Below are 9,184 nucleotides of genomic sequence, written 5' to 3' on the forward strand. Positions count from 1 at the left end.
TGTTATTGCCTAAATTAGCTATAGCTTAGGGAGGGAGGGAGGGAGGGAAAGTCCCCCTCAAGAAGGATGGTATAGAAACTCTATTCATCATCAAGGGTGCAAAACAGTTTATTCTTCACCCGAGATAATCTTAAAATCAATTTACAAATAAATTACATTTGAAATACAAATAGTTACATTTATATTGAATCACTACGTAAAATTTGACAAAAAAAATATAGGTCACAAGACTAGAAAAAAATGAATTTATTGTATTTTTTTGCATTACTTTTATATGTTCATAATTTTGTGACATAAAATATTTTTATGTTGATTATATTTTTTTACAGTTTCTTTTTACGTATAAAATAAGAAAAAAATTACGAAACATAAAATTACGGTGCATTGATGTTAAAATAGAGGAGGGTGAAGAATAACTATTCCTCATCTAGGGTGACAAATAGCGCGACCCTATATATATATATCATGACCATCTTGTCACAAGCAAGATTGCTCTCCCTCGTTCCCAAACCTTATCGATGACTTGTTGTCGAGAGATCACGTGAGTATCTTGATTCTTGATTCCTGCATCAGTGGAAAAAAACAATATTGTTTCTTTAAAGTCACTAGAGTGGCGGTTAACGTATGTAGAAAGTTATTCGATCTGAAACCACCTGCACGACGGCAACTTACTGGTTGGGGCCTTTCACTCCCACACAGCCAACCCGGGTTCGATGCCCACTTCTCCCCTTTCTTCCTTTTCCTCTTTTCCCTTGATTTCATGTGTGCATAAGATAGACCAGTCTCGCCATTTTATCCGATGGGCTACATCATTTTTAATTTCGGCCCAACCATTTTTTTCTTAAACTTTTTTGGCAGATTCAAGTATTTTCAAAAATATTCATTCCTTTTAAATGCTAACTTGAAATTTAGAAAGTTATATATGAAAATCACAAATTTAGAAAGTTATATATGAAAATCACTGAAAAATGTGTACATTCCAGATATGATATTATCTTGCAAGATAATCATATCTAAAATTATTTTTAAAATATGCATGGGTAACACATTATTTTTAGGTATCACTAAAGAGGAACACCACAAAGACGTGAATTGATATCGGCAACTCGGTGATATTTTTATTATCTACTAAACTGGACACAACTTTCGTTATTTCAAAAATCATCCCACCTTTATATTTGTGCACAACATCACTTATCATGTTGTTTCTCATATGGTATTGTGAATGATTTCATATGATTTTTTATGTCGTTCAGTGTGTATGAAGGGTGATTTATTTTCTCCCGTTGCAACGCACGGGCATGTTTGCTAGTGATAAAGAATATGTTTATCTTCACATGTTTTGTACCACCATGCTGCATTGGATTATTAGCAATGCTGCATTCAGGCTCAAGTAGAAGGCCCCTTACCACATCTGACTCGGGTCTTGAGACATTGCCCTATACTCAGCTTCTGCAGTTGATTTTGACAGCACCTATTGTTTTCTGCTTCTCCATGATACCAAATTTCCACCAACAAACACACAATAGCCAAAGGTTGATCGTCTATCATGAAGACAACTAACCCAATCAACATCACTATAACGTTCAACATTCAAATGGCCATTACTCTTAAACTCGAGTTCCATACCAGGACCGCCCTTTAGATACATCAGGATTCTATGGTCAACATCAAGGTCATCAAGGTGTCCACTTCCGGGGTCATGCATATATCTATTTACTACACTTACTACATATGTAATATCTGGTTTAGTGTGACATAAGTACAGAAGTTCTCCAACCAATTGTTGGTATTTTCCTTGTTAACTTGTTCACCCATCTGTGCAATCAGTTTGTGATTTTGATCAATGGGAGTTGGGGCTACTCTACATCCAAGCATTCCCATATCACTTATGAGCTCTAAGGTATACTCCCGTTGTGACAGGGATATTCCCCTTTTTTTGTCTTGCAACTTCGATACCCAAAAATATTTTAGCCGAGCAAGATCCTTAACTTCAAATGCTTCACCTAGGCATTTCTTAAGTCTTCCAATCTCTTCTTCATTGTCTCCCGTTATTATGAGGACATCCACATATACTGCAAGAATAGTAATCTGTTGCTTGATTTTTTTTATAGAAAATAGTGTGATCTCCATTGCATTGTTTATACTTCATACTGCAAGCTGCTTGCCTAAACCTGTCAAACCAAGCCCTTGGTGATTGCTTCAAACCGTAGAGAGAATTTCTCAATCTACAAACCTTCCTAATAGTCACACACATAGAAAGTTCAAGAGGAATTTCCATGCACACTTCCTCTTGTAGATCTCCATGTAATAAGGCATTTTTGACAACAAGTTGGTGTAGTGTCCATACAAAGTTAGTTGCACACAAGATTAGAATCATCTTTACAACTGGGGGGGGGGATGTTCCATCATAGACAATACCATAGGTTTGGTTGTACCCTGTAGCTACTAGTCTTGCCTTATATAGCTCAACCTTACCCTCAGGATTCTGGTTCATTGCGAAAATCCACTTACAATTGATTGCCTTATTCCCTTCTTGAAGATTCGCTAGCTCCCATGTTTTGTTCTTTCTGAGGGCCTCCAACTCTCCGCTCATGGCTTCACAACACTTTGGATCTTGTCTTGCTTCTTTCCAGTCTTTAGGAACAACCATGGAAGAAGTGATGCGATAAATGCTCTAAATGAAGGTGATAGGGAAACACACGTGACATAATTACTGATGTCATGCTCATGATTTTCCCTGCTACTTCCTTCTTAAGAGCAATTGGCGGGTTAGGCGATGCTTCTGATGTACTTGAATTCGCATATGACTCCACTTCATATGAGCTTCATGTCGCTTGCATTTCTTCTAATTGCTCCCATATTGCATAGTTTCTTTTGACTGCTCCCCCTGCACTTGTTCCTCCCCAACTCTCTTCCTTCTTGTATACACCCGAGGATTCCTTTCGTTATTTGGTCTTTGCCATCTCTACTGTTCAGCCCCATCAACTACAACTGCAAGGAAGGATCCCACTATTCTCGGGAGTGGTATTGGCTGCTCCTTGCCACCATTGGCTCTGCACTCACCACCCGAGTTGCACCCCGTCTTGACCACCCTGTATAGGTTGTGGGTGGTCAAGTTCTTCGAATAGAGTGTTGTATGTCTTCTCACCATAGAAAGGCTCATATTCTCGAAAGGTGACAACCGTACTTAAAAATCTACTCCTTTCAGCAAGACCCCAAAATTTGTAGCCTTGCTGCTCTCTAGGATATCCAAGAAATATGCATTTTACAGCTCGTGGATCCAGCTTTCTTGCTGCTGGTCTATGATCTCTGGCAAAGTAAGTGTACCCAAATAACTAAGAAGAAACTAAGAATTCATTCTCCCCAAATAGCATCTCACACGGGGACTTCATACCAATCATCTTCGAAGGCATCCAACTGATCAAGAACGTGGTAGTCATGATAGCTTCACTCCAAAAGAATTTTGGCACATTCATGGTGAACATAAGTGACCGAGCCACTTCTAGAATGTGGCGGTTCTTTCTTTCTGTAACACCATTCTAAGCAGAAGTATCTGGACATCATGTTTGGTGCATTATGCCTTGTGTTGATAGAAAACCTCCAAATTGCTTGTTTACATATTCAGTCCCATTGTCAGATCTGATCAACTGCATGTGCACATTAAATTGATTTTGCACATAGGAGTAAAACTCCTGAAAACATTGGAATACCACATCTGTATGTCGCATGAGGTACACCCAAGTCACACGAGTGTGGAAGTCTATAATTGTCACAAAATATTTCATTCCACTAACAGAAACGACAATACATGTCCGCACATCAAAGTGAATAAACATAAACGGGGATATACTCCTTAGCCCCTTACTCAAATATGAGATTCTTGTGTGCTTTGCATATTCACATGTATCACACATAAGCTTACTCTTGTGTACTCCAAGCATTACATCACGAAACAACTTACTCGTCTTATCAAAAGCCACATGACCCATGCGTTAGTGAGGCATCATTGCTATCGTCTCACTTCCTCCAACTAATACAGCCAAAACATGACTAGCACTAGACCTAGACACTTCACGGTCCATATATCGCAATCCACTACGCTTGGTTCATGTCCCAAGTTTCCTTCCAGCCATCCTCTCCTGAATCAAACATATTTTCTTATCAAGAGTTACTCATCAATCTATCTGATCAATCAAAGCACTTAAAGAAAGCAAGTTCACATGAAAAGCTGGAACATATAATACATCGGATAATTTAATAGTGGGTGTACATTTAACTAATCCAACTCCTTTAATCGGTTGTGAGGTGCCATCAACAGTTTGTATTGTTTCACAATGTGTAATTTGATACTTAGTATATGATTCAAAGTCAGTTCAGGTACCCACAACATGCTTGGATGCTCCAAAATCTAATATCCAATCTCGAAGGATATCATTTGTGGATATGGATGCATTTGCAAATTACCTTCTCCTCTGTAGACAAAGTGGGCAAAGTTCCTGAAGGTTTTGTCCTCCCGTCTTCTACTACTTGACTCCCCTTGTGAGGCTCTTGACGTCCCTTATTCTTGTGTTGCCAAGTTTTCCTTAAAGCCACCGAAATAATTCGACCCCCTGGAGTTACCTCTGCCTCTAACTCCCCAATATCCTCCTCGGTTGTAACCTCTTCTTTGTGTTGTGTTGTGCAATTGAGGCTTATGCGACCTTTGTAACACCCAACATGCGATCCTATCCTTATTTTGGCACGAGGGCCTTGACAACGATAGAAGCGCATCTCGTCATTTCGCAAGAATGGATATTGTTACAACTACATGTAAAGAAGAGATGAGTATATGGAATTGGCTTACCCTCGCTGTAACGCCCAAGATGCGACCCTATCCTAATTTTGGCATGAGGGCCTTGAGAGGGATAGAAGCGCATCTCGTCATTTCGCAAGAATGTATATTGTTACAAGTACATGTAAAGAAGAGATGAGTATATGGGATTGTCTTACACTCACTACAAGCTAATCATGATCATCCCAGTACAAACATACATTCAATGACCATTCAGAAGAGCAGGGTCCGACTATGAACGAAAACAAATGGTAAAAATGATATCCATCCTTGCTATCCCAGGTTGCCGGCCTAGAACCCATCCTAGATCGAAGAAGAAGAAGAAGAAACTCCAAATAGAACAATCATAGCGCTCACGTCAAGGTATCGCTTTAATTGTACGTGCAACTATTGTTGTAGTAATCTGTGAGCCATATGGACTCAGCAATCTCATTTCCAAAGGTATCAATACTAGCAAGGCTTAATGGGTGAGGTATGGTTGAGTGGTGAGGTTGCAGCAAGCACTAAGCATTTATTTGAGTGGCTAACTTACGAGTATGAGAATAATAGGGGGTGGTCTACGTATAAATGGACATGAACTAATAATGATCCTGAACACCTACTTATGAGTCGAACATAACCCCACCATGTCCTCTCTCGGATTCAGAACTCACAAGAAGAGACAATCACGGTTACGCACACAGTTGCCATATTATAATTATGTTTACTTCAAGTTTGCTTTGACCGGGTGTTAAACAAAGTTTCCAAGTTGCCACATAACCGTGGGCATGACTCTCAGAAAGATTTAACCCTGCAGGGGTGCTCCAACTAGTCCATCACAAACTACCACAAGCTGCGTGGAATAAACTCAACCACGGAAAACCCGTAGTCTCCTCGAAAATTCTGATGGAAAACCTCAACCTTGAGATAGCCCAAAGTGTCCTTGGAATCCCGCGCACAAGACGTTCGAGGAAGGTAAACCAAATCCAGCAAGGTCGCTCGACATGCCGACGAACCTGATATGAGTCGTGTATCTCCTTCTCAGGGCACAATACGAGATGACAACCAACCACAAACGGAAACGGTTGATTACTTGGGAGCAACAAGATAGGAAAACTTCTTTCACCAAGAGGATACCTTGAGAACTTGGATCAACGATAATCACCATAATAGACACAATCCTTAGGAAAAGCTTTAGGTGACATCCAATCCAAGATAGCTTCAATGAAAAAAATCATGGGTTGAAAATATCTCATGATCGAAAAAATTGGAGGGTTTAGATATCTCATTCTTGAAACAAATTCCTTTCGAGATTTCTCATGAACCAATAATGCTATAACACGACCTCAAAGGAAAATGGAGGAAGAATTGCTCTTTGAAATGCAAGATAAAGAATAATTAAGGTTCTCCAACAAGAATCTTGAAGAACACATTGAGAATGAATTAAATCCTTGAAAACCCACCATGAAGAACCTCTGTATACAAAAGAATGATCAAAAGAAATGAAGGATGAAAAGAATAAGATTATGACCTTGCAAAGATTTAGATGGAGCTTCATGAAGATATACTTGAGAAGAACTTGAAAACTCTGTAAAGGAAAAGATAAACAACTTAGAACCGAGAATTTAATATGATGAACAACTCCGGAAGAAGATTGAAATCACCTCAAGGGAACAAGAATAAGAATTATGTTATGCTTATCCTTCATCAAGTTAAATTGATGACAAGCAAAGGATTTAGCATACCACTTATTCTTATTGAAAAAGATTGAAGAGATAGATAGGGCACAAACTTGAAGAAGTCTTCAATGAAACACCGGTAAGAATTCACAAATGAATGAGGATTCCATGAATGATTGAAGATACAAGAGAACAAGGAGATCATGATCCGTCTAATATAAAACTTGAATGAAGCGCTAGAATATTGAGATACGAACGAAGAGATAACAATTGAGAAGAACTTGAGATCGAAAGCTTAAAGATGAGAACGAACAAATCTTCTGAAATGATGGCCTTCGGAGGATCGAGAATCAAAACAACTCTGAAATGCATCGGATTGATATTGAAGTAATTTCTCATGACTCGAACAATTTGAAAGGATAGCAACAAGCTAAAACATGAATCTTCAAAAGAACGAACCATAGTTTAAGAGGAACTCTTATTCGGTCTTCAATGCAAAGAATGATGGTGATAAACAATACCATGAATTACTGAGGCACCCCATAACAATGAATAAGGAAAAGTTGAGCCAATGATTAAAACTAATTTGAAGGGTCCTCCTCCTCCTCCTCCTCCTCCTCCTCCTTCTGCTTCTTCTTCTTCTTCTTCTTCTTCTTCTTCTTCTTCTTCTTCTTCTTCTTCTTCTTCTTCTTCTTCTTCTTCTTCTTCTTCTTCTCCTGCTTCTTCTTCTTCTTCTTCTTCTTCTTCTTCTTCTTCTCCTACTTCTCCTTCTGCTTTCTCCCCCCTCCCCCTCCTTCTGCTCCTCCTCCTCCTCCTCCTTATGCTCCTCCTCCTCCTCCTAGGAGGATAAGGAGGGGGAGGATAAGAAGTAGAAGAAGGAGAAGTAGAAGGAGCAGGAGAAGGAGGAGCAGGAGGAGGAGGAGGAGGAGGAGCAGGAGAAGAAGAAGAAGAAGAACAAGAAGAAGAAGAAGAAGAAGGAGGAGGAGGAGGAGGAGGAGGAGGGGGAGGAGGAGGGGGAGGGGGAGGGGGAGAGCAGAAGGAGAAGCAAGAAAAGAACAAGAAGAAGCAGGAGAAGAAGAAGAAGGAGGAGGAGAAGAAGAAGGAGAAGGAGAAGGAGATGAAGAAGGAGAAGGAGAAGGAGAAGGAGAAGGAGAAGGAGAAGGAGGATAAGAAGGAGAAGTAGGAGAAGAAGAAGGAGAAGGAGGAGAAGAAGTTTGAGAAGAAGGAGGAGAAGAAGAAGGAGAACGATAAGGAGAAGCAGAAGAAGCAGAAGGAGAAGGAGAAGAATAAGGAGAAGGAGAAGGAGAAGGAGAAGGAGAAGAAGCGGAAGGAGGAAGGAGAAGGAGAAGTTGAAGGAGGAGGAGGAGGAGAAGGAGAAGGAGAAGGAGAAGAAGCGGAAGGGGGAGGGGGAGGGGAGGGGGAGGGGGAGGAGAAGGAGAAGGAGAAGGAGAAGGAGAAGGAGAAGGAGAAGACGAAGACAAAGGCAAAAGAGAAGGAGAACAAGAACAAGAACAAGAAGAAGAAGAAGAAGAAGAAGAAGAAGAAGAAGAAGGAGAAGGAGGAGAAGAAGAAGAGGAGGAGGAGGAGGAGGGGGAGGAGGAGGAGGATGAGGTGGAGGAGGGGGAGGAGGGGGAGGAGAAGAAGCAGAAGAAGGAGAAGTAGAAGGAGAAGGAGGAGGAGGAGTAGAAGGAGCAGGAGGAGGAGGAGGAGTAGAAGGAGCAGGAGGAGGAGGAGGAAGAAGAAGAAGAAGGAGAAGGAGAAGGAGAAGGATAAGAAGCAGAAGAAGGAGAATGAGAAGGAGAAGGAGAAGGAGAAGGAGAAGGAGAAGCTGGAGAAGGAGAAGGGGAAGGAGAAGGAGAAGGAGAAGGAGAAGGAGAAGGAGAAGGAGAAGGAGAAGGATAAGGAGAATGAGAAGAAGCGGAAGGAGGAGAGAAGGAGAAGGAGAATGAGAAGGAGAAGGAGAAGGAGAAGGAGAAGGAGAAGGAGAAGGAGAAGGAGAAGGAGAAGGAGAAGAATCAGAAGGAGGAAGGAGGAGGAGGAGGAGGAGGAGGGGAGGGGAGGGGGAGGGGGAGGGGAGGGTGAGGGGGACAAGCAGAAGAAGCAGAAGGAAAAGGAGGATGAGAAGGAGGGGGAGGAGAAGAAGCAGAAGAAGGAGAAGTAGAAGGAGCAGGAGGAGGAGCAGGAGGAGGGGGAGGGGAAGGAGGAGGAGGACGACGACGACGAGGAGGAGGAGGAGCCGAAGAAGAAGAAGAAGAAGAAGAAGAAGAAGAAGCAGAAGGAGGAGGAGGAGGAGGGGGAGGGGGAGGGGGAGAGCAGAAGGAGAACTAGGAGAAGAAGAAGAATAAGAAGTAGGAGGAGAAGAAGAAGGGGGAGAATAAGAAGGAGAAGGAGAAGGAGATGAAGATGGAGAAGGAGCAGGAAAAGGAGAATGAGAAGGAGAAGGAGAAGGATAAGGAGAAGGAGGAGAAGAAGGAGAAGAAGGAGAAGAAGAGGGAGAAGGAGGGGAAGAAGTTTGAGAAGAAGGAGGAGAAGAAGAAGAAGAAGGAGAAGGGGAAGGGGAAGCAGAAGAAGCAGAAGGAGAAAGAGAAGGAGAATGAAGAAGGAGAAAGAGAAGGAGAAGGAGAAGGAGAAGAAGCGGAAGGAGGAAGGAGAAGGAGAAGGAGGAGGAGGAGAAGGAGAAGGAGAAGGATAA

General features: G+C 41.6%; 1 pseudogene; it reads left to right on the forward strand.

Moving 5' to 3' along the window:
* The first annotated feature begins 7,551 nt into the window (after positions 1-7,551).
* The window catches only part of LOC123405334, a 5,670-nt pseudogene continuing 4,037 nt past the window's right edge, over positions 7,552-9,184 (forward strand).

Source organism: Hordeum vulgare, chromosome 6H (assembly GCF_904849725.1).
Source record: "Hordeum vulgare subsp. vulgare chromosome 6H, MorexV3_pseudomolecules_assembly, whole genome shotgun sequence".
Taxonomy (NCBI): Eukaryota; Viridiplantae; Streptophyta; class Magnoliopsida; order Poales; family Poaceae; genus Hordeum; species Hordeum vulgare.